This window comes from Pelodiscus sinensis, chromosome 3, assembly GCF_049634645.1.
Source record: "Pelodiscus sinensis isolate JC-2024 chromosome 3, ASM4963464v1, whole genome shotgun sequence".
Lineage (NCBI taxonomy): Eukaryota > Metazoa > Chordata > Testudines > Trionychidae > Pelodiscus > Pelodiscus sinensis.
This window is the reverse complement of record NC_134713.1, coordinates 68,614,698-68,641,497: the sequence shown is the minus strand read 5'-3', so window position 1 is coordinate 68,641,497 and position 26,800 is coordinate 68,614,698. Positions and strand designations below refer to the sequence as shown.

General features: G+C 45.7%; 1 protein-coding gene across 3 annotated transcripts in view; it reads right to left on the bottom strand.

Moving 5' to 3' along the window:
• KLHL32 (kelch like family member 32) overlaps positions 1-4,770 on the bottom strand; it is a 168,162-nt gene extending 163,392 nt beyond the window's left edge. The window contains exon 1 of one of the 3 annotated variants that reach the window (XR_012902608.1): positions 4,388-4,769. The gene's annotated coding sequence lies outside the window, so the exon portion shown is untranslated. Of the gene's footprint in view, positions 1-4,387 lie in introns of all 3 variants that reach the window. The other 2 variants (XM_025182302.2, XM_006118422.4) reach the window with 2 other exon arrangements.
• Between the last annotated feature and the right edge of the window lie 22,030 nt (positions 4,771-26,800).

The window sequence follows — 26,800 nt, the reverse complement described above, 5'->3', positions numbered from 1 at the left end:
CTTTTCCTGCATCCAAATTCCCTCCTAGAGCTTGTACTTCTTACTCCTTCCCACACCCAAACCCCTCATTCCCACCCCACTCCTCCTGTCTCAACCTAGTGAGACTGTATAAGGGCTGGGTATAGCAAGTGATGGAGAGGAGGGGAACAGAGAGGATGAGGCCTAAAGGAAGGGGTGGGGAGTCTTGGGGGTGGAATGTGATTTTCATGCCTTTTTTTTTTTTTTTTTTTGCTTGACAAATTTAGGGGTTTCTTGAAATTCTGAAAAGCTGAAAAGAGTTCCTCGGCCAAATAAAATTGGGAATCACTGTGTTAGGCTAACAAAAAAATCAAGTATAGTCCACAAAGTTTTAAATACATAACTTCATTATTTATATATCACGTTTCTTCAACAAACACTCTAAACTGAAGGTTTTTAAGTTCTGCTGTATTTGAGGTATACACACCCTAAGAAAGAAATTTTGAAAACAGATTTGAAAACTGTTTCTTCCACATCAGTGCTTCTCAACCAGGGATGCAGGTATGCAGAGGTCTTCTGGAGGCATTCATCGACTCATCTAGATATTTGCCTAGTTTTACAACAGACTAAATAAAAAGTACTAGTGAAGTCAGTCTGGAGCCACATGCACCTCGCCCTAAAGCAGGAGGGGCTAGCCAGCAGTTGGCAGAGGGGCTAGCAGGCCAGCACTGGCAGTAGTAGACCACGCTGCATCTCCCCACCCCAGCATTCACTGGCAGTGGCAGCAGGGAAGGCGCAGCAAGGCAACTCTGGCCATGCTACTTCCTTCTGAGGAGTACTGAGAGGGTCTTGCCCAGCCACTGGAGCAATGCAGCTGGAGAGCAGTGCCATGTGAGTGGGAGCTACCATGCAACACCTTCCCCACCACTGCTGATGGCGAGTTTGGGGATGTGGACACACAGGTGGACTAGCAGGGTTGTGGAGCTGTGCCAGCAGCAGGAGGCTGCACCGCACCTCCTGCACTCATTGGCAGCAGCAAGGAAGGCGCAGCAAGGCAACTCCAGCTCATGCAGAGCTGCTCTCCATCCATGCCTCTTCCTTCCAGGGAGTGCTGAGGTGCTCCACCCCTCCCCTGTAGCAGCACAGCTAGAGAGCAGCACCACATGAGCTGAAACCGCCTTGCTACACCTTCCTTGCTGCTGCTACTGGTAAGTAAAGGGAGAGGGTCAAGCTTGGACTCCTGTTGCTGGTGCCAGCTACACAGCCCACCTAGTCCTTTGGGTCCCTCAACTGGGGCAGAAAGGGGTTGTCCCTGCCCTTGAGCTGGGGCGCCATGCGGCTGATACCCCCCCCCCATCCTTCCCGTCACAAGTCACCTCTGAAATCAGTACAAACTAAAATTTCATACAGTGACTTGTTTACACTGCTCTATACATACTATTCGCTGAAATGTAAATATAGTACTTATAGTCCAATTATATTATTTTATAATGATATTATAACAATGAGAAAATAAGCCATTTTTCATTAATAGTATGTGGTGACACGGTTGTATTTTTATGTCTGATTACGTATGTATGAGAGTATTTTTAAGTGAGGTGAAACTTAGGGTTACACAAGACATACCAGACTCCTGAACAGGATACAGTAGTCTGGAATAGGGATGTTAAATATTGGTTAATTGATAGTCAAATAACCTCATGAATTCTTATTGGTTAGTGGACTATTCTACAGTCCCTGGGGGCGGAGCTAGCAGCAGTGCAAGGTGCCAGGCGGGAGCTAGTCTGCGAGGGGAGCCAGTTTAAAAACCAGCTCCTCTTGCAGACCAGCTACTTGTTGCTCTGTGCTGCTGCAGGGTGGCAGCAGCCCTTTTCTGCAGGAGGGTAGGGTCTGAGCTCCCAGACCCGGCACAAACAGGAACTGAGCCGGGCTTGCCTGCCTGCCTGGCTCCTAAAACACTTTAAATGCAGAGCCATAGCAGGGGTAAGTCCTGCACCCAGCATGAGCCAGAACTGAGCCGTGCTGCTGGCCAGCTTGCTAAAAAATTTACTGGTTGCAGGGGGGAGGGAATTGCCTGTAGTCTATAGCATTAACCTATAAGCTTTTGCTTATCAATTAACTGACCCTACTATTACATCCCTAGTCTGGAAAGGTTGAGAGCCCTGCCCCCAAAGCTAAAACTCCCAAAGAGAGTATTTTACCAAACTTCCCTGTCAAGGAAACAATCAACCAATCTTTTTGATGATAGTACGTAAAATAAATCTCAGCCCAAATTATATTTTCATTAGTATTACAAATATCTGAGAAAAAATGATTTATACTGAAAAGAATCTTCTCAAACATAACTAATATTTACCACTGCTACTTTAAAGTGAGTATTTCTGATGTCACACAGTTACTCACAGTAATAATACAGTACTTGCTATATTACATCTGCAAAGTGCTTTTCAAATATTGTCAAATTGTTTAACATCTGAGAAACAGAAAATAGACATAAGAAGTTTCTCTGGAACTTCTTCAATGCCAAATAAGAACTTTCATTATTTATAAATTTGGAAAAACAAAAAGGTCTACTATTCAACAGCATGCTGAATTTTAAATTATTTGTCATGTTCAACCATCTTCAATATCCCATCACTGGATTCCTTTAAAGTTTCATCTAAATAAGAAAAACTCTTACAAAATTTGCCTAAGAAATAATATTTGAGCATACCCAGCAGGCCCTGATCATGTAAGCTTCCCAATGTGGGCTGATCCCCAGACTTTGCAAATGCAAGTAATTCACCCATACGACACAGCTACTAGGACAGGGTCTCCAGTGTCCAATCCTGATCCCTTTTATTTCAAGGGGAGATTTGCCACTCACATTCATGGGAACAGGACTAGACATTATTCAGTTCAGAAAGCAGCTTAATTTGCAAGTTATTCCCACACATACTCACAAGCACACCCAGTACTAAAGCAAATGCACAATTATTGTATTCTAATATTCTGGCAATTTACATCTTTAAACCAAAATGTACTGGAGCTCAACAATACTAGTATTTTTCCGCCAGATATGTAAGAACATTCTTTAAACATAGCCACCCATACCCGTTTTTTAAAGTGGGATTTCAGTCTGAATGGTGTGGGGGAGGGGGTTCAAAATTGGCAGCATAGAGATCCAGATTTTATTGTTTCTCAACTGTTTTATACAAAATATGTTCCATGTATATGGGGTGCAGATAGGGGTTTGGTTGGTAGCTTTAGCTGCCATCCCTTCAAATTCAGCCAGGAACTTGGAAGCTCACCTGTGTACTTTCTGACTCATCAATCCATACTAATAAAGACTCCACAGGCTGATAAACTCTGCCTTCAGTTACACCTGTGCAATTCCATAATGATTAGATTTTTTAAATTAATGCACCTGAACAACCCCATATTTTCAATAGTGCTGCCCAGGTTTAACCAGCAGTAGGGTTGTTATCAGTGTAACCGAGGACCACATTTAGTCCAGCAACTGGAAGTAAGGCACCAATCCTGCAAATATTCCCCCTGTATTTAAGCATGAATTGTTCAATTGAAGTTATGAGACTGGAGATTTTAATCTACCATCATTCCTCCAACATGCATTAGCTAAAACAGAATTCAGATCCCTCTTTTTTTTAAGCTGGTGGGCTAAAGCCTATTGTTCTCACAAAATTTAGATACCAATCTAAATACAAACAAGAACAGCTATGTCGTGTAAGAAGATGCCATTTTACAGGCACTTTGCAGAGCAGAGCCACAAGGGCTGTTTTTCTTTTGTTTTAGAAACAAAGTTGTCCAAAACCTAATGCATCGCAACTGAGCCCAGAGCAACTTTTTTTAAAAGTACGCACGTTCTAAATCCCTCAGGCAAATAAAGGGAGGGAGATTAAAATAGAAATATTGACTTCACTATCAATAGTCATTAGAGCAAAGAGAAGCCACCGAACGCATGAAACGTCCTGTTCCATGTGATTTCAGGACACACTCCTGGCGAGGAGCAGTCCCGAAGTTGGAGCTAAAGTGCGGGAGACATTCAGCAGTGCAGCCCCCAGCATCACCAATCATGCGGTCTACAGGCTGCCCCCTCGCCCTGTGGATCTCACACGTACGCCGCGCGACTCTGAGTGTTGCAGGCTTGCACTGCAGCCCACGCCATCCCCGCGCGGAGCCACCCCAAGCACCAGAGTCGCTGTTTCAGCGTCTCCCTGGCAACCTTCCCCCCCAGACCCCTCGCGGGCCGGGCGGGGTGCAGGCTGGAGGAAGTAAGGGGCGGGTGACGGAGGAGCGCGGGGCCAGAGCCGCCCTCGCAGGCTGTTCCCCGGCACTGCAAGCTGCGGTGCCCCCCGCCCGCGCCGCCCCCACTGCCCAGCCACGCCGGATTAGGTAACAGCAGCCGCCGGCGCGCGACGGGCTCGCTCACCTCCCGGGAGACGCGAGGCGGCTGCGGCTCTGCACCAGGCGCGACCGCGCGTCTCTCTCCGTGCGGCGGGGAGCCGGGGGAAGCGAAGCGGCCGGGCTGCCAGCACCGCGGGTCTGAAGGGGCTGGCTGGGCAGGAGGAGCTTCTCCTCTGCCTCCTCCCCGCAGGCGGCGGCAGCCCGGGCCCCTTCCCTCCAGTGCGCAGCGGCAGCACAGGCCGGCGAGCGCGGCGCGCACCTGCAGGAGGAGGAGCTCGGCAAGGGCATTGGGAGGGCTGGCGCCCCGCGTGCTCCTGCGCCCAGCTGCTGAGCAGCGTCGGCCCTTGCCCTCTCCCACGCGCACCCTCCCTTCCCTCCTCTCCTTAGCCTGGCCCTTTGAGGGCAGCCAGCGGCTCAGAGAGCTGCCTTGCTCTGGGGCGGAGGGGTAGCTTGTGGGTCTGTAACAGCAGGAGTCCTGTGGCACCTGAACTGCTACCAGGCTTCTGTAGGCATCAGCTTGAGTGGACAAAAACCCACTTTGGCAGATGCATCATTAGTTGGGATTGGTCCTACTTTGGGCAGAGGGCTGGACTTGATGACCTCCTGAGGTCTCTTCCAGTTCTATGATTCTACCATCATTTTTTATGCCATGTCCAGTGGTGCTGCAAATTAAGGTGAAAGTCACCAGATACCTCTGACAAAGTGGGGGTTTGCCAACAAACGCTTATGCCCAAATAAATCTGTTAGCCTTTAAAGGGCCACAGGACTCCTTGGTGTTCTTACTTTTTATGTAGCCTTGGCAGAGAGGAAGGTCTGGCCAGTGGTTCACAGGCTTCCTGGGCTAGTCCTGTAGGCTGTGTTTTCTCCCCACTACTGTTAGGGTGTAATTGCACCATGGGTGGGCACAGGCAGCCTCCTGCTAGCTTTAAACTAACTAGCTCACGTGGCAAAAGTAGTAAAGATGTGGCCACACAAGCTTTGGCATAGGCTAGAAATGCATAGCAGCAGTCCATAGAATGCTTGTCTGAGTGGCCAGTGTGCATAACACCCCTACCCCATGTCTCCACTACTGTTGTTTAGGGATGTAAAAATGCAGTTTCAAATGTAACCGTGTAAACTAAAAATCATAGCGGTTGCACACGCTCTGGGCTCCCCAGGAGCAGAACTAGCAAGGGCTGCTGCCAGCCCCACTCCAGGGAGCCAGCGTGTAACCTGTGGGTCCCGTGGGGCTGGAGGAGCCCCCTTTACTGAGGAAAAGGCGGGGAGCTGCTCCAGCCCCTACCAGTTAACCGGTTAACCTTTCATATTCTTACTGTTGTTACCTAGCTAGATTAAAGTGAGTGTGGGTATGCTTATCCTCATTACAATAACACCTTAATTTGTAGCACCACTTTGAATCCAAGTTCCCATCTGTAAAAGGGGGATAACTCCCTACCTTGCAGGAGTGTTTTGATGATAAAGGCATTACAATTTGTTGATAAGATGTTTTTATTACGGCTGTAGAAATACCTAAATCGATTATTTCCAAACCTGTTAAAGGGAATGATAAGTTTGCCTAGCACTTTAGTATTATAGCTAAAACACAATCCCTACTCCAAGTGCTTACAATCTAAACAACACAGAGACTGACAAAACACACAATTTGAAGTCAGGAACGTTGTGTGGATTATTAATGAATGGGGAAGGTGTACATTGAAAAGAAGGATCATCCACGTGAGATGTGACCTAAAGTGATCCTAAAGGAGAGAACAAATGCATGATGGATCTAACATCAGCCATGTTCAGACTCTACACTGGGGTGTTGTTTAGAGGCCTGACCGGACTGACAGTGCTAAAAAAAATCCACGTATTGATTGTTAGGACATGTTCCCTAAAAGCCAGTCATAGATAAGCATTTATTTGAAGAGTGAAATTGTGCTGTGGTTATTGGAAACTGGAAGCTAGACAACTAGCAACCCTCTGTGTTCACAGAGAGAAGGAATAGATCTATTTATTTCCCACTTCCCCTCAATAACAATAATGAATTTCTAGTTATGTCATTTATGAAGTGCATGCTTTTGCTAAAGAGATGGACAAATTATCCTTGCAGATACACCTGGCAGCTCTTTGTGTGTACATACACAGGCACATATGCCACAAACAGAGACATTTTTAAAAGTCTGACTGGAATCGGAGACTGGATTTTATGCAGTTTATTTCTAGCTGCAACAGAAGGCAGCACGGCCAGCTCCCAAAACAAGTTCCTTCTTCAGCCTTAGGGTAGTGGTTGGGTGAATTCAAAACTGAGGTTATTTTCACACATGGACACAGGTATGTATTTCACTTATTTTAAAAACATGAAGGAACACTAATTTCTAAATCTCAGTTCTGCACTTGCTTAGCTATGAGGCCCCTGGGACATTGAGAGGCACCAGTTAAAAATATTACAAACCATTTGATAAAGTGGGTAGATTTTGTTGCTACTTATAATGTAGATTGAGTATCTGGGACTCAGAATTTCTGCAAGAAATAAAATATTATTTTAGATACACAAGACTGGGAATCACCAGACCTGGGCTCTGCTGAAGACTTACTGTAGCTAGTTGCATCAACCAAAATGTTCAGATTATGTAGCTGGTTCAAAACCCATTGAAGTTAACAGGAATCTTTCTGTTGCTTTAGATCTGGTCTTAAATAAAGTTTGTAGGGCAGATTTTTCTGTAGATAGGGGTTGCCTCAATTGAAGTATTGTGACCAGTTCTGGGCACCATATTTCAAGAAAGATGTGGAGAAATTAGAGAAGGTCCAGAGAAGAGCAACAAAAATGATTAAAGGTATAGAAAACATGACACATGAGAGAAGACTGAAAGAACTGGGCTTGTTTAGTTTAGAAAAGAGAAGACTGGGAGGGTACTTGATAGCGATTTTCAAGTATCTAAAAGGGTGTTATAAGGAGGAGGGAGAAAAATTGTTCTCCTTGGCCACTGAGAATAGGACAAGAAGCAATGGGTTTACATTTCAGCAAGGGAGGTTTAGGTTGGACATCAGGAAAAACTTCCTTCCTATCAGGGTGGTTAAACACTGGAATAAATTGCTTAGGGAGGTTGTGGAATCTCCATCACTGGAGATATTTAAGAGCAGGTTAGACAGACACTAGTCAGGGATGATCTAGACAGTGCTTGGTCCTGCTGTGAAGGCAGGGGACTGGACTCAATGACCTCTCGAGGTTCCTTCCAATACTAGTGTTCTGTGATGCAGTTCAGCGGCTGTAAATTGACCCCAGGTTCTTGCAGAGATGGAGGGTCTAATCCTGTGTTTGCATGTTGCTTGGTATATGAGTCTTTTTAAGACGTCTTCTAATAAACATAATTTCCTGTCACACCTCTCTCAGGGTATGTTTACACTACAGAGTTTTGTCAGAAAAATGGCCATTTTTCTGCTAAAACCTGTATTACGTCCACACTTCAATCGCATTCTTCTGAAAGTAAATCGAAAGAACAGACGTATTTTTCTGGCATTGGTATTTTTCTGTGAGGAAGAAGCCTTTTTCTGAAACAGCTCTTTCAGAAAAAGGCATGTGTGGACAAGGAGGGGGTTGTTGTTTTCAAAAGAAGAGGCCTCCAGGAAATAACACAGGTGCCCTGGTGGACGTGCCATCCAAAGTAATCAGGACTCTATAGTTCCTTTCTCCTGGCCCCTTTTAAAGCTGCAGGAACCCTGGACAAGCAGGCGGCCTGAGAGCACAGCTCACCATGTTGCTCTCCCTGCCACAGGCTTGCCATTCATGGCACAGCCTGAAGCCCCCCGTGACCCCTCTGGACCTCGCAGGGAGCAGCCCCAGGGGACCCAGAACCCACCTAGGGGGACCAAGAGTTGCACACCTTCCTGATCCAGAATGGAAATCCTGTCCCTCCTTGAGTTGTGGGGCAAGGAGGACACCTTCCAGGATCTCCACTCCAAGCGGTGCAATGCCGACATCTGTGAGCGCATGGCCGAGTCCCTGGCAGAACATGGACACCCACCCCGGACCTTGGAACAGGTCCAGAGTAAGGTCAGGGAGCTCTGCCAGGGATATGCCCAGACCAGAGAGCGCAACTCGCGGTTAGTGGCAGGACCCCACCTGCCCCTATTACCAGGAGCAACACCAGATCTTGGGGAGTGGGGAAACATCTTCCCCGCCTATCATGGTGGACTCTGGCCTCCAGACCCCTGTCGTCGCCTAGCTGAAGGTCACAGCACAGAAGCACCAGGGCCAGCTGGAGGAGGAGGAGACGGAGACAGTGATCCTGTCCCTAGAGCCGGTGCCTGTAAGCCAGGACGTCTCCCAGGTCCTGTCAGATGCTGGGGAGGGATCTTCAGGTGAGTGGTCTGAGTTTGTCACACTTACAGGGTGGGGGAGGCTGGTGCACAGGGGGTGGGGTGCAAGTGTCACTCAGGCTGCGCGGGCTGGACATCGTGCTGCGGTCCACACAAGTGAACCACACCCCGACCTGATGGGCCTGTCAGATGGCAGCTGTCCTCGGCTGCTGGAAAGCTCACCCCTCATGGCTGGCATCTGCCCCCCCAACCTGGAAGGAAGGCCTCCCCCTTCCTCTCCACAATGTTGTGGAGGACACAACATGCCATGACCACCTCAGGGACATTTTGCTCCCCCACGTACAGGCAGGTCAGGAGGCACCTTAATCACACCTTGAGGCGGCCGAAGGCACACTCGATCAGGAACCAGGTGTCCGGTACAGGGTTTAATTAGCCATGGCATAAGGGAGTGGGGCCACATCCCCCACTATGCACAGTGGCATCTGCACGTCTCCAACTGCAAAGTCATGGCGGGGAAAAATGTGCCCACCTCCAGCTTCCCGTAGAGGCTGGAATTTCTGAAGATGTAGTCATCATGTGCCCTGCACCCGCCACCCAACAAAAATGTCTGTGAACTATCCCTGGTGGTCGACCAGGGCCTGCAGTACCAAGGAAGAGTTGCCCTTCCTATTAATATACTGGGTCCCTCAATGTTCTGGTGCTCGGATCAGTATGTGGTTCCCCATCTATGACCCTAGCGCAGTTCAGGAACTCCTGGGCAGCAAATCTGGCCACAATCAGGTCCAGGTCTCTTGGGCGGATGACCCTCTATAGCAGGATGGAGTTGATGGCCCTCACCAACTGCAGAAGGAAACAAACAAACACAAAAAACAGAATGAGAGAAGTAGTGCCTGAGCCCTTGGGAGGTAGCCACCCCCTCTCCTCCTCCCCTCCCCCCAACACTCCAGGAGCCACCCCCTCTGAGGCCGCCCCTCCAGCAGCAGGGCTGTGTGAGGGCAGGAAGGCACCACCCCCCAGGGACAGGGCTTCCCCTCACCCCCACTCCACCCTCCATAGCACCCAACCCCCCCATTTCCTAGGGTCCCCCTTTCTAGGATCCCCCCTCCCTCTTGCAGGTACTGCAGCCCTAGAGTGCCTTACCTCCATGAGGAGGGCCCCAACGGTGGACTTCCCCATGCCAAACTGGTTGCCACCAACTGTTAGCTGTCTGGGGTGGTGAGCTTCTAGAGAGCAATTGCGATCCACTTCTGCAGAGGGATGGCAGGCCGCAAGTGGGTGTCGTGTCTCTGGAAGGCAGGAGTAAGTCAGGCACAAGCTCCAAGAAGGTGGCCTTCCACATGCGGAAGTTTTGGAGCCACTGCTAGTCATCCCACTGCTCCATGACCAGCCGGTGCCACCAGTCCAAACTGGTGTAGAGCCTCCAGAAACGCCTCTCCACTGTGGGGTGCAGCTACAGAATGTGGCCCCCACACCCAGGGAGAGGGCCCCAGAATGAGACCAGGGTTGAGCTCAGTCAGGACCAGGACGGCAGCTGGCACAAAATACTGCAAAAACTGGGGCCATCACATGCCCAGGAGCAGCTCCAGCTCCATGGCACCAAGAGAAAAGCAGTGGTGTCCAAAAAAGCAGAGCAACCACAGCAGGCACTATGAGAGCTTTGCTGTCCCTCGAAGATGTAGGCAACCACGAAGCAGAACCAGAACCAGAGAAATGACTGTCTGGAGGGTCCCTTTAAGTGCGTGTCCCAGCACTCGGAAGCAACTAGTGATCTAATGCCCTGCCTGGTTCCTGGTAGCCTTTTATGTGAGAGCGCATCCACTTTTTCGATGCACTTTTGTGTGTGGATGCTGTCTTTTGGAAGAAGTTTTTCAGGAAGATCTCTTCTGGAAAAAGGTTTTTCCAAAAGAAGCCTGCAGTCTAGACATAGCCTCAATTACGTCCTCTTAATAAGGGAAAGTTATACTAAATGTGAAGGCCTGTCTAGTTCATCTTTAGCATACCTTTTTATGTAAAAGGAAGTGTTATAACAAGGGAAGAGGCATATGTATTCCTCTTTTTTGAGCTCAGAGGGCTACAACAACTACTTAAAAGCCATTCTATAGATAGGGGTTGCAAAGAATTGCAGAAATCCAGATGATCTGTAGACAGCTCTGGTTCCAGTAGATCTAAAGGAGTAATATAAAGGTAATAACCATGTTTCAAGGACCAAATCCTCATTTGGGATTGCTTTATATGCTTTTTCAACATGGCAGCTAATTGTATAATTATTATTTCCCTGGTAACAGCACCGTAACACAGACACAAAAGACCGAAGAGTCTTGGGGGATATGTTCATGCAATATTTTCATAATAAAGTACCCAATGCATAATTTAATTAATGCCAAAGTACATTACTTGCTGCTCCATTGAATTTCTTTCATAATCTCCAGAACAACCACCACTACCTCCTGCCAATTTTTTTTTTTTTTTTTTTTTACTGGATACACTAGAAGCCAACAATTATTTTTTTGTATAGCTATCTTTATATAGATTTTAGAAATTTGTGCATATGTCTGTCTGCAAGTTCGTTTGTTTAAGAACTCCTCCTAAACAAATTTGGTAGGCAGCTTCCTCTTCTCCTAACTTGAAGGAAGGTCAGGGTTGGTTGTTCCAGGATAATTGGAAATGTCAGGGAAGGGAAGGTTTTCCACAACTTGGAAAGGAAGGGGCTGTTCGGAAGGACACAATACTGAGAGTGGCCACTGGGGGCAGTGAGTGCAGGGGAGAGCTATCCCGCAGAGTGTCTGCTGGGAGCAATCGCACCCAAGAGAATGGACAGCAGGCCTGGGGCTCCCCCATGTTTCTTGTCACCAGACAAGGGTGTTGTCAGTCAGTGTTTCGGGGTTGTCTTGGTGCATTCCTGACAGGTCCTCTACTCCATCGGTGGTGATAAACTCTTGGCTGCATGCATGCATGTGTGTGCTCCCTTCATCTAAAGCAGGGGTCTCCAAACTACGGCCCGCGGGCCGGATGCGGCCCGCGAGGCCCTCTCATCCGGCCCGTGGAGACCTTTTTGTCTACGGAAAAAAAATTACGGAAATTTACGTGTATCCTGCCAAGATCAGCCGCCGCTTACGTGGATGTTATGTTTTTACCGAATTAAAATAGAGGCACGCAGTAGTGCGTTATGTTTTCCAACCGATCATTACATTGCAAAACCTTATTCGCTGCTTACTTTTTCTACTTCCGTTCACAGTCAATGAGATGATATAACGCCATCTAGTGGCGGAGTTTTTAAATGGTTTGCTGCTGGTTCAAGACTTGATTATTTTGATCACAGTTTGCCAGTTGCGGTTGACTGTTGCGATGAGGAGGTGTTGGTGTCAATTAGCGTCTGATTTCGAAACATGTTGCACTCTATTTTATTTAGTGATAATTTCCTTCGCGTAACAAATCTAAAGCCAGAAATGTCTGCTATTTTGGCATCCAGGAAACAATTTCACCATTCACACTAATACAGGTGTTCATGTGTAGTGTATCAATGTGTTATTAAATAATAACTGAATAAAATAATATTAAATAAATAATTAAAAACAACATCCATGTTTTGATTGTTTTTTATTTGGACCTCAAGTGTGTAGTCGGCCCCCGAACTGCTGTTTGATAGTTAATGCGGCCCTCGGGCTGAAAAGTTTGGAGACCCCTGATCTAAAGCATTAAACCCTGTGCACTGGGGCCAACTCAGTAGATCTCTGACAGTCCCTGGAAACAACAGATTCAGGCAAGAATGAAACCATTTGAGCAGGTTTATTGCCAAATGCCATGCATTAACAGTTGTTAGCAGAAAGTCTCAATGCTAAGCCACTGTGCATTCTGTAAGCACTGATAACGCCCCCACCTACAAAAGTGCATGAAGCACCTCCTCAGCCAGGGTCGGTTGGTGCTCATCTTTTGCGGTGCCCTTTTATAGACATGTGCAACAACTTAAATAATTTCTTTATGTACCAGGTTGCCACCCTCTGTTGCTTAGTTATTACTCCTGACCTTATGGAAGGGGAGCTTTCTTACTATCCATGCTGTCAACTTTGACCCAGTCCTGAACCTAGGTTGGTATGTACATTAGTTTTTGGGGAGTCGTTGGTACCAAGACATTTCTTATTAAGATGTTCTACTATTCCTCTCTAGCTTCCAGTCTGTACCCAGTGCCTCCCTATGTCCTTCCATGCTCTCCCTAGCTTACATAATCACACAATTATCAATAGGGCCACTTTCTTGGCTGCCATGTTACTGAACCAAAGTCTTCCTCACTCGATTTCAGGCCTGTTGATGTTTTTATGTTACAGGCCTTTATTCAGGCCTGCAGACTCCATTTTACGACCCTCAACTTACTACATAGGGTAAGTAGCTCCCTGCCTTAAACACTTGCTCCCTCTGGCCCTTGGCCACAGTACCAGAGAGAGGGAGAAAAATGACCCTGGCAACCACAGGGAGGTGCTGGGAGAAGGGGGGAGGGAAAAAAAGACTCCAGGAGCCAGGGAGATTGCGGGGAGAGAAGAAGCCCATGCTGGATGGGATCCCCCTGAATCCCTACTCACCCCCCAACCCTCCCAATCCCTCCTGCACTTCCCCTCTCCATTCCCAAGGTCCTGCCCTGACTCCTGCATCTCCCACACTGCCAGCTACTTGTCCTGCAAGACCTGGCAATGTCAGATAAGTCTTTTAGTAGTATATAAAGGGAGACAACCATAAAGAATAATTCAGCAGTTCATTGGGGAGGACTATAACAAAATGTTTTGGAATAGATGTACAACAAATCTCATTGAGGTGAACAATAACAAGTCCCATAAATATTTTATTAATCTATTTAAATATCAATCTTACTTAATCAATACTACCTTTTTGTGGTAGTAAAGCAAAGTGGGAATAAGACTCCTTTTCATTGTGATTACAAGACAGATAAAAGACTAAATATCATTACAGTGAAGAACATAAGAACTACCATACTGAATCAGACCAGTGGCCCCTCAAGCCCAGTACCTTATCTCTGACAGTGATCAGCACCAGCTGCTCAAGAGAAAGAATCAAGAACCCATGTAATAGACATTTATGACATAATGATCTATTAGGTCATTCCTCCTAATCCCCTTTGGTTTATGCCCCAAAGGATGAAAATGTATATCCCTTCCAAAACTCTTGATGCTTTTCAAAGATAAATCCAAAAGACTTTCCCTGACCCCAAAAGCTTAAAATCTAAGTATCCCTCATATCAACCAACCTTTCCCTTACCCAGGTCTTATTGCTGTAAGTAAAAACTTTTGCATTAACTTGTGTGAAAGTGGAATTAATATTTAACTGATTATTATGAATAATAGGCAAAGGAAGAAATACAAGAACTGATCTGTATCAGTAAGTCAGTGATTAGGTTAAGAATACTGAACTGTGGGAATCGTTTTGGAAGAATTATTTCTGTTTTCCCTTTATGTGAACATTAGGTTCATTCTCTATCAGGAAGATGTTGGTATCAAACTATAGCAACAACAATAACATGAGAATGGCCATACTGGGTAAAGTCAGTAACTCATCTCTAGCTCACTATCCTATCTTCTGACAGTAGCCAGTACTAAACACTTCATAGTGAATGAACAGAGCAGGGCAATTATCAAGTGACCCATCCATGGTCATCCACTCCCAGCTTCTAAAAAAGTTAAAGGTTTAGGGACACCCTGATCAGGGGTTGCATCCTGACCCTCTTGGCTAATAGCCATTTATAGATCTCTCCTCCTTGAACTTATTATTTGTTGGAACCCAGTTATACTGTTGGCCTTCACAGCTTCCCCTGCCAACAAGTTCTACAGTTTGACTGTGAGTTGTGTGAAGAAGTATTTCCTTATGTTAGTTTTAAACCTGCTGCCTGTTCATTTTGGGTGTCTCTAGACTACAGGTTTTTTTTTTTTAAAGTGGCCTTTTTTCTAAAAAACTTCCCCTGCGTCTAGACTACTGCCGTGTTCTTTCAAAAGTAAATCAAAAGAATGCAGCACTTTTTTCGACCACGGAAAACCTCATTTTACAAGGAAAAATGCCTTTCTTCACAAGTGCTTTTTTGAAAAAAGGCGCTATGTAATGCAAACTGTGCTTTTTTGAAAGAGAGCATCCAGATTGCCTGGGTGCTGTCTTTCAAAAAAGCGGCTTGCTTTTTCGAAAGTACTGGTTGTAGTCTAGATGCTCTTTTTCGAAAGAGGCTTTTTTCGAAAGTATCTTTCAAAAAAGCCTCTTTCGAAAGAGGCCTGCAGTCTAGACGTAGACTTTCTGTGACCCCTCTCCCCCAATTCTTGTGTTATGTGAAGGGGTAAAAAACATTTCCCTACTCACTTTCTCCATACAAGTCCATGAATTATAAAACTTGAGCATATCCTCCTTCCCCTCAGTCATCTCATTTCTAAGATGAACAGTCAAAGGCTTTTGATGTCGACCGCCGAGCACCCAGACTACCGCACTGAGCTGACAAACAGCTGATCAGCACAGTGAGGCAGCCATTTTGATGTAAATGAAGTGGCGATTATTTAAATCGCCACTTCATTTTGCTATGTCTACAAAGCTCATCTACATGGCTCCATCGACGGAGCCATGTAGTGTAAACATACCCTATAGTTCCTGTCTCCCAGCAGCTCTTAGAGCCGCAGACACCCGGGACAGGGCTTGTGGCAGGAAGTCAGCCCTGGGAGCTTCAACTCACTGCATGGCTGCCACGGCCCCACATCTGGGCACTATATCCAAGCCACAAGCCCCCCAAGAGCCCACTGTCCCTCCCAGGGAGCATTCTCAGGGCTCCCAGGAGCCTGCCAGGGGGAGGAAGTGGCGTGTGCTGTCCTGGTCTGGGATGGAGATCCTGTCCCTCCTGGAGGTATGGGGGCAAGGAGGAGACCCTCCAGGATCTCCACTCCAGATGGCGCATTGCAAATATCTACACCCGGATGGCTGAGAGCCTGGCCATGAGCGGTCATCATCACACTCTGGAGCAGGTCTGGAGCAAGGCCAAAGCGCTCCAGCAAAGCTATGCCAGGGCCAGGAAGTGCAGCTCTTGCTCCAGGACAGGACCCCACTCCTGCACCTATTATAACGAACTGCACCGTATCCTGGGAGGCTCTGGTGGTAGACTCAGGGCTGGAGATGCCTGTCACCACCTGGCCAGGGGTCCCAGCCTTGGGGGAGGAGGATGAGGAGCTTGAGGAGGAGGAAGAGACGGCCAGCTCCATCACCTTGGAGGCAGTACTCAAAGGCCTGGATATCTCCCAGGCATCCTCCAAACCTGGGGAGGTGTCAGCAGGTGAGTCCTCTTAGTTTTTCATGCACACAGGGCAGGGGTGGCGGGTGCAGAGGGGATGGGGTGCAATTGTCACTCGGCCTTCTCAGCCTGGCCCTCGCACTGACGTCCATCCATGTGGATGCATGTACAGTGCCAGTCTGTGCCACACAGCCCCAGGAGGCAGTCCCAGAGCACCACCGGACTCCTGCTCACCAAGTCTGGGGAGACCAGACACACTTCTGACCCTCTGGAGGGGGATGTCTTCCCACCTCAAGCCACCGCTGGAAGGAGGCTGGGGATAAGAGTACACACGGAGTGCCACACATGGGACACAGGCATGCCTGCACACTCAAGGCACCACCCGCTCCTAGGGACAGTGCTGTCTGGTGCAGGTGAGTGTGCGGCCCTGATGGAAATCCAGGCTGCTCGAGGACCCTCTCTCAGCCATGGGATCCCAGTGTAGCCAGACACTTCACTTGCCTGCTTGTCCGTGGGACGCGGGGGGGAGGGGGGGGAAGAGGGGCTTGGAATCATGGTCCCCTGGGCACCTCTGGCCCCTGTGAGGCAGAACCTGCTGTCCAGACACACATGGCCTTGCTCCTGGCCTGAGGACTGTTGCTCTCAGCTTGCTGATGACCATGTCTCCAGGGATGACTGAGCACCTCCCTTTATTCTCCCCATCCAGACCAGCCAAGACTGTGGGGCAATCACCACTAGCAGAGCCAGCCGCTTGACCCCAGGGGAGCTGCAGTTGTCGGAGGGTCCAGGAGAAGCTAATGAGGAAGTACATGTCTGTCTTCTGGGACATGCAGTAGATGTTGGCCCAGAAGGTCCGGGATGATGAACTTTGGTGGGCCCAGATGTGGACCGAGCTGCTGCAGCAGGGCTGCAACATATGCCACCATCCAGGAGATGATGGCCTACTTGGCTTTTGTCCCTGCTCCTGTCCCTGATCCCCCTTCCAGGGCCCTATAGCATGGAGCCGTAGCTGCCTCTGGACATGCGATGGCCCCACAGTGCCATGCTGCAGTTTCTGCAGCAGTTTTTGAAGGCTGTTTTCATGGTCCCGCATGAGCTCGACTCAGAGGTCATATTTGAGAACCTCTGTCTGTATGTGAGAACTAAGCCCTTGCAAGCACATCCCACGGTAAAGAGATGGTTCTGGAGGCTGGACACCAGTTCCAACTGGTGGAACCAGGTGGTGATGGAGCGGTGGAATGACTAGCAGTGGCTCATATCTTCCACATGAGGAAAGAGACATTCTTTTTGGCACTGCAAATGCTTTTCTGTCCCTTGGAGAGGTAGGAAAGCAAGCAGAAGAAGCTGAGAAACAGCTGTCCGGGGGGTCTCTTTAAGCATGCGACTCAGATAGCCTTAGGCAACAGCACCCGGAAGCAACTGCTGACCTAATGCCCTGGCTGAACTGGTTCCAGGTGGCCTTATATGCGAGACAGCATCCAATCAGTGTGGACGCTCTCTTTCGAAATAGCACATCACTATTTTGTTGCGGTTTTGCGTGTGGACTCTCTTTTTCTAAATAAGCTTTTCTAGTAGATCTCTTCCGGAAAAGCTTATTCTGAAAGAAGCTTGCAGTCTAGACGTAGCCTGAGAGTTGAATAGTCTGACTTCAGATACTTGGGAAATATTGGGAGAGAGAAAATGGTCCAGGAGTAAGATACGTTTGAGAGGAACCTCAAATTACAACAAAGGGCATCTGTGCTTTTTTCACTTAATGGTTTTTCATTGCCATTTGGAAAAAATTGTGTGGTACCACCTAAAATCATAGTAGAGACACCAGCAGTTGTCTAGTTATTTTGTAGAATGTTTTCTCCAAATTGGGGAAAGCCCATCCATTCCCAGTGTTTCCCTCCAGCTTCTTTTCTACCAACTGTCTAGTGATAATCACACCATCTGTAGTCTCTTTTCTTTTTCTAAAACCAAATTAATCTTTCTTAAATGGGCTCTGTTATTCAGTGGATGTGACTATCATGTATCTCTCTAACTGCTCAGTGCACTGGGACAACTTAATTCCTAGGTACTTTGAATAGTCATGTATATAATTTTTGTTTGTTTTATGGACCTAGTACTATGGACATTCTCCATTCTTTTGTGATTTTCTTCTTTCCAAACTTCATACAGGATTTGCATAAATCAACCTAATTCCAGACCTTGATCATTTTCATTATGACTTTATCTGGATCTGCTGTTTTTCCAAGTTCATCTTCAGCAATGTAGGCTGAATATCTGCCTCTGTCAGAACATTAACATCCTTGATCATCAGTACACATGGTAACTGTTCAAATGCCACAGTCTCATTGTTTGTTTAATTATTTATTAAAATGTTTTTACCCCGCCTCTCTATTTAAAATATTCAAGGCGGCTTACAAAATTTTTAAAACACAATATAAATATATAAAATTAAAATACGAGACCCGAGAGGGACATAAAACCTCACAGTATGCTTTCCATCTTATGCCATGTCTGCTGACACAAGGAGTCTGCCCCTGCAGTCTTTGTGAATGACATGTTCACTTAGTCTTCCCTTTTTGTTCATCTGCCTGAAGACATATTTTCTTTTTGGCAAGTAGAGGCCAATTGATCCACTGTATAGTATATAGCATCCCTAAAGCTAGGTTTCTAACATTTCGGACTATTTGTTTTGCTGCTCAAGTGGAGATTCTACAGATGGCAAAACACTTCTTCTGAAGGATTATTTTCCATCACCCTTCTGGCTTCTCTCGTTTCTTACTGCTTTTTGTACCTCCTCATTCCACCATTATTCTTTAAGAGTGCAGCCTAGTACATCCACATATCATCTCAGTTTCTTGGATCAATACAGTATTGAAGAAACACTAATTGGAACAGCAGAAGATAAGTAGTATATTTCTTGGTTCAAACTTTGTGACTATTTCCCTAAACTTGCCTGCTATTGCAACTATGCTATCTCCTCATCCCAATATTCATTGGAAAAACATTCACACCAGCACAAATAGCTTATGCTGGAGTGTGACTGTTTTGTTAGGAATAACCTTACAGTCCTTAACCACTGGTTTATTCTTCTTCCGGTTTATTCATATAAGCAAGAAATCTGTTTTCTTACTATGGTTCAGTATTTGCAATGATGACATTCTCTTTTCTTAAAAGCAAGGGTTGCCAATCACCCACCGATTGGCTAAACACATGTCATGCAGGGCGGTGGACAATGCACTCCCAGTTTTGCTCATAGTCTGAGCAATTTGAACATGTAAATGTTGAAATCTCTCAAGCTGGCCAGTAATTCCTTAGGTCTGGCAATTTCTGCTAAAAACACCAAACATTCCCTAAATTCTTATGCTCCAACACTTCAGTTAGTCTATTAGGTGCCACAGGACTCCTCGCCACTTTTGCAGATTCAGACTAACACGGCTACCCCTCTGATGCATACAAATCAAGAGTTTGTCTCCCAGGTGAGGTGCATACTGCAGCTAAAGAACCCCACTTTCCCCAAGCAACCTGATTTTAAACAGCACCAGTCATTGCCTTTCCCAGTCCCACTTTTTGTTTGAACACCTCCAGCATGAGAAGACAAGTGGTAGGAATCAGATTGTTGGTAACTGGTTGTTGGCTATTTAGCACCTTTATTGTAGGCACTGAACGTGCATCTTTCACTCACCCCAGCAACTCTTTAGGAGGCTATGAACTCACTTGACACCATAAATAGCTACTTTGTCAGCCTAATTCCTGTGGAGACCCTATGTGAGCCCTAAGTGGTACACTGAACCTTATGTTAGCTCTTTGCTCCGTGGATGAATTTCACTGTGGGGGTACGTCTAAACTACATGGCTCCGTCGACGGAGCCATATAGATTTGTTTTTTTGGCAAAGGCAAATGAAGCCGCGATTTAAATGATCGCGGCTTCATTTAAATTTACATGGCTGCCGTGCTGAGCCAACAAACAGCTGATCAGCTGTTTGTCGGCTCAGCGCGCTAGTCGGGATGCTCCCCTGCTGACATCAAAGCCCTTTGTCGGCAGCCCTGGTAAACCTCATCCCACGAGGAATAACGGGGCTGCTGACAAAGGGCTTTGATGTCGGCAGGGGAGCGTCCAGACTAGCGCGCTGAGCCAACAAACAGCTGATCAGCTGTTTGTCGGCTCAGCGCGGCAGCCATGTAAATTTAAATGAAGCCGCGATCATTTAAATCGCGGCTTCATTTGCCTTTGCCTATCTGTCTAATCTACATGGCTCCATCGATGGAGCCATGTAGTCTAGACACAGCCTGGGAGAACAGAATAATCTTCACTAAATGGGTTTAATTTTCACATAAAAAAAATTAGCTTAATCTTTCTATGATGCAGCTCAAATTATTTTGTTTAAGTGTTATGATTGATATAGTGAAAATTATCTGACAAATGTTAAACTGACTGTCCTTTCACTCACTTCAACTTGACTTTCCTTTTGTGTACCATTTTTAAAAGGATTCGCTGAAGAATTCCCCTTTTTTTTACTTTCTAATTTACTAAGATTCAGCTTCTTGACATGTAAATAGAACAGTCTCGCAGCAGAACAGATTTCCAGTTTTCATGAGGCCAGCATTCAGATGTACAATCTGCAAATTATGCAAGCCTGCAATGAGACTGTGAATGGAACAAATACATTCAAATAGATTTGCAGCCAATTGCAGAAGTGTTAAGTAAATGCCACATCTCAAAAGTCACAGTGAACCACAGTAAATAGAATTAAGTTGGACAGTTCCATATACATTTTGTATAACACACATATCAAATATCTATTCATGAACACAAACTAAAAACAAATAGTGACATATTTTGATGTTGGGGGAGTGTAACTATATCATATTGCAGCATCTCTCCAACACCCACATTTTTTTCAGCTCACTGAAAGACAGCCAGTGAGTGTGCTTAGCATGTCAGTTCTCTTCTATGTCATCATATGGTTACTGCAGTTGTAATGCAGTAAAACGATGGCTACTGTTACTACGTAGAGTCACATCTCTGGTAAACTGCAGCTATGCAGACTAGACTATTACTTACAACAGAGTATATGGATGACAAGAAACACTTTGGCTGTATCTACACTACAAGTTTATATGGTAGAGAGTATGCTAATGATGGACTCATTAGCATGAGTCACGATGTCATTAGCATATTTTCTGCCGATGCTTTTTGCACAAAGGGTTTTTGTGCAAAAAGAAGCAGTGCAGCCACTTCCGTTTTGCGCAAAAAAACCTCTTTTGCACAAGATCCTTATGCCTCTCCAGAGCCCCCCCAGCCCGTTGCCACCTCCATCCTGTATGTGTGAGAAAACTAAGGTCACTCACCAGATGTTCCCTCTTTGGCCTTGGAGGATGCCTGGGATACATCCAGGCCCCGGGAACTGGCTCCAGGGTCACTGAAATGATGGTGCTCACTGCAACAGGATCCTCCTCCTCCTCACTGGCTCTAACCCCGGGGCGGGCAACAATGGGCATCTCTAGCTCTGAGTCTATCACCAGGGATATGGAAGGGGCTGCACCCTCCCACCCCCCAAGATGCAGTGCAGGTGTTGATAATAGGGGCAGGGCTGTGGTTCTGCCCCAGAGCTGGAGCTGCGCTCCCTCGCCCTCGAGCAGCCCTGTCGTAGCTCTTTCACTTTCATCCGGATCTACTCCTGTCTATGCTCTTTCCATCCAGACATGGCCAGGCTATCAGCCATGTGGCGGTAGATGTCGGCATTGCACTGTCTGAAACAGAGATCCTGGAGGTTTTCCTCATTGCCCCACACCTCAATGAGGGCCAGGATCTCCGCCCCAGACCAGGGAAGTGCACGCCTCTTGTGGCACCTGGCAGACTCCTGGAAGCCATCAGCCTGCTCCCTGGAAGTGAGGGAGGGCTCTTGGAGGGCTTGAGGGTCTGCCATGGTGGCCCACTGAGTTGCTGTGGCAGCTGCGGTGTCAGGTTCCAGCTGGCGGCTGTCAGGGCCAGCTTCCTGCCACAAGCCCTTTTCCCTGTGGCTGCAGCTTTAAGGGCTGCAGGGGAAGAGGAACTAGAGTCCTGAAGAGTGTGGATGGAGTGGCCAGCAGGACACCTGTGGGATTTCCTGGAGGATCCTTATTTCAAAATAACTCCCTGTGCCATGTCCGCACACACCCGATTCCAAATAGCTATTTCAGAATAAATGTTATACCTCATGGAATGAGGTTTACAGTACTCAAAATAAGCCATTAGTTATTTCAAATTTATTTCAAAATAACAGTGTTGCTGTGTAGATGCTCACAGTGTTATTTTGGAATAATGCTAGTTATTCTGAAATAACAGTGCAGTGTAGACACACCCTAGTTAATGTGTGACTGCTGCACAGACACCTGAGTCATTTGCACAGCAAATCATTAAACATTATATTGATTACAAAGACAGAATTGTCCGCATTATTAAGAATTATTTAAATGATTAAGATTGAGTTATATTGAATTATTGGTGTAGTTTTCCTGCTGTACTCTGTGCTGATTAGGTCTCAGTTGGAGTACTGTGTTCAGTTCTGGGTACCATATTTCAGGAATGATGTGGACAAATTGGAGGAAGTCTAGAGCAAAGCAACAAAAATTATTAAAGGCCTAGAAAACATGACCCATGAGGGAATATTGAAAAAAACCTGGCTGAATACCCAAATTGAAGACTAGAGAAGGTATTATTTGATGGCACTTGGGGAAGAATCGGGACGGTTGTAATAAAATAGAGTGAAGCGGAAGGTGTTTACTTTCCTCTGAAACACTGGTTATTGGCAACAACTTGAAGCAGAATTTTAGACTAAACTGGCTAGGCAAATAGTCTGTTTCAAGATGGAGGCTGAAGTAGTTTAGCACTCTGAAGAAAGCCCTTAGCATCTTGAAGGATAGGGTTCTTAGTCCCCTATTTTTGATTCATCACATGCCCTTCAACATTAACAGGGAATTAAAAATTGTCCAAAAATTCTCAAATTTAAATGTCTCAAATTTAAAAGCAAAGCCTCAAAATATTGTGAGCAACTGAACCAAATACGAAGTACATCGTAACTGGAGCTCCTTGCTTAAAAGGGCTCATAAACAAGTCATCTTAAAGATTGAGGGAAGGATATTACTTCCTGGCTGGCTCCTGTGTGCTGCTCTGGCAGTGGATAATAGGATACAGAAGCCCTTCGGCAGGGCAGGAACAATCCTCCTGATGGATGGATAGTTTAGGCTGTTTTACATGGAATTCTCTCCAATGTGGGATGTAAGTTGATGGCAAAGCTGGGACTAGAGCAAATACTAATATGGCTATTCAAAATAATTTTAGGTTGTGGAGCTGATCAGAGGCAAGTTCCCATGACACACTACCCACCAACTTGTCCAGAATTCCAGAGGTACAAACATGGATTAAAACCATTTTTACTCTTCCTTCCTCTGGTCTGTGCCTGCATATATGCTGTGCCTCCAAAAGCACTTAATCTCATCTGCTTTTGAACCTCAGCATTGTTGTTTTTTCTTAATTTTTTTTTATTGAAGACATGTCCATATGCCTCTTGCAAATCTAATAATGCACATTTTCTAGATGCACCAGAAGTGTATTACTCTTGAATATACAATTTTTCTATAGTCCAGAATACCCCTGTTCCTTATTTGTCAAACAGAGCCTAAATAAAAACTCAAAATGTCAAATAACAATCACAATAGTGAATGTAAAAGCACAAAAACTTGCAAAAGGCAACTTCAAGCAGAAAATGCTACTATAAAAAGAGTCCGTAAGATTCTCATGATAAATGGTTAAACAGCATATGGCATGTGGTGGAAATTGGACTTACTCATTTCAAAACAAACTGAAGAACACTAAGTATAGATTCTTTTCTAAAATTACATGGCAACCCCCCCTCAATATCAGTGGAAGAAGAGAGGAGATAGAAATAGACAGATGGGCAATTGAAACTGATATTTGGCTAATTTTAGTTCAGTATTTTGAAAAAAATAGTGAAGTTGTCTTAAAAACATATGCTATCTGAGGATGCGTCTAGACTACAGGCTTTTGTCAACAGAGGCTTTGTCGACAGATACTGTCAACAAAGCTTCTGTCGACAAAGAGACCTAGACTACATCCAGTTCTGTTGACAAAGCAAGTCGCTTTGTCGACATGACAGTGTAACGCAAAGGACAGTGTAGATGCAATAACGCCTTCTGTCGACAGAACTCTGTTGACAAAAGGCGTTATTCCTCGTAGAATGAGGTTTACCGCCGTCGACAAAACTGCCGAGTTGGTGAAAATGGCGATCGGGGCTTTTTTGCAGAAAAGAGCATCTAGATTGTCCACAGACGCTTTTCCGCAAAAAGTGCTTTTCCGGAAAAGCGTCTTTCCAATCTAGACGCTCTTTTCCGAAAATGCTTTTAAAGGAAAACTTTTCCGTTAAAAGCATTTCCGGAAAATCATGCCAGTCTAGACGTAGCCGTTAAATTTAAAAGGATATGCATTTCGGAAAGCCCCTGTGCCAAACAGCTTTAATGCATCCTTTACTGATCTATGACAAAGGCTGCATCCATATATAGACCTTGTGCTTTAGCTCATCACCATCTATCTAGGATAGCAATGGGCAACCTAGACTAGTGAGTGGGCTGCAAGATTGTCATAACCAACATGGCTTCCCAGGATTGGATAGTTTTGCTAACTGTGCTTGCATACCTAGAATCTGTGGTGTGTGCTGATTGATCCGTCGCAGCACTTTAATTAGATGCAGCAGGAGTGCACAGCTCTCACAGCTAATGTTATGTCCTATCAGTATGCACCTCGCTTCATATTCCCTTGCTTTACATGTCACGTAAGTAAGACTAGTAGTAAAAAAAACCTAAATGGATTGAAACCAAAGGAGTTTGGCAACTCAATGTGTGGACAATGGTAAACAAAATGTATCATGGGCCATACAGACATATACAGCTCTTAGTTTGCAGGTTGCCCACCACTGATCTACATGAAAGACCACAAACATATCAATGCTAACTTTGCACTAGCTTAAACATAAAAGGGCCTGGCCTAGAAGTCCCTTGCATTACAGCCAAAATGTATTCTAATATAACTATTATAATTAAACAATCAAACAATAAGTAATTTATAAGAAAAAGATACTTAGGCAAGCAGGCTAGCCTTAGATGTATCTCATGTAACCATTATGTACGTGAGTTCATTTCCAGCACACTTCTGTGATTGAATTGTAGACAGAACTTCCCCATAAACTTGATTTTCAGCTCTGCAAATACTGGGGGGTATCGTTGGGCCATTTATCTATGCAAAGTTTGTCTGTTCAAAGTTCATAGACCTCAAGCCATATGTTGATTTGGGAAGCTAATGTCTTATTGGATACAGACCTATTTCTTTCATTACTGCTGAATAGAATGCATAGTAGTGAATATAATTAAGACAAATTAGCCCACTGGGCTACATACCTTAACTGGAAGAAAGAGACCTAAATGTTTATTTTATTTACTATCCAAGTTCTTACAAACTGTCTACAATGGATCACTTCAAATATTCAGAAATCATGACATGAGCTATTCCTGAAAATGAGTCTTTTTTTTCTTTAAATTATCAGTAAGTCTATGATTTGGTGATGGAGGTCGTGGAAGTCACAGAATCTGTGACTTCATTGATCTCCATGTTGTCAGCCCACAGTGGATGCCGTCAGCAGCAGCAGAAAATTCCTTCCCCTAGCTCCTAGTTGCCCCAAGCACCAGGCAGTGTTGCCTCTAATATTTTTCCATTCCTGTGTGAATTCAATTTTATGTGAACTGAGACATGCGCAGATGTGCACCACCAACAGAAACACATGTTGCCTGCTGTGGGCACTCTGCTAATCATCTAGGCAGCATTTGAATCTTTCCTGGGTAGCTGCCCAAGTGCTCTACCTACAAGGTACACCTACACAGCAACATTATTTTGAAATAAGTAGCGTTATTTTGAAATAACTTAGTCCGCATCTACACAGCAGGCAGTTATTTCAAAATAATGTCAAAATACTGTCAAGCTGAAGGACTTCTTACTCTGACTCCTGAAACTCTCATTGTTGGAGGAAGAGTGCTCTATTTCAAAATAAGCGCTGTATAGACGCTCCTGGTTTCAAAATAAGCTATTCAATAGACTTAGCTCAATTTGCATAGCTTATTTTGAGTTAAGCCCTGTTGTGTAGATGCACCCACAGAGAACACGGCAGGACTCACTGGAGCTCCTAGCAGCAGGGTAACCCTGGAACTCCCAGCTTCTGTACGTGGCAAAGGCCCCCACCACTCCAAGCCACAGGCAGCAGGAAACCCCAGAGCTTTGAGCCCAAGAGGGTGGTCTGAGCCCAGAACTCTGAACCACAGTCATTGCAGTTGCCCAGCTGCCACAGACAGTGTGGAGACTCCACACCTCCCCGTTTTGTTAGTAAAAGTCAGGGACAGGTCATAGAATCTCAGGACTGAAAGTGATCTCCAGAGGTCATCAAGTCCAGTCCTCTGTACTCAGAGCAGGGCCAAGCAACATTTAGACCATCCCTGACAGCTGCTTGTCTAATCTGATTTTAATAATCTCCAATAATGGAGATTATATAACCTCCCTAGGCAATATATTCCAGTTTTAACCAACCTGACTGGAAGTTTTTCATAATGTCCAATCTAAACCTCTCCTGCTGCAATTTAAGCCCATTGCTCCTTGTCCTATCCTCAGAGATTGAGGGAAAAAATGTTCTCCCTCTCCCTTGTAACAACCTGTTGGTTAGTTGAAAACTGTAATCATTTCCCCTATTGGTCTTCTCTTCTCCAGACTGAACAAACCCAGTTATTTCAATCTTCCCTCATAGATCATGTTTTGTAGACCTGTAATCATTTTTATTGTTCTTCTCTGGACTT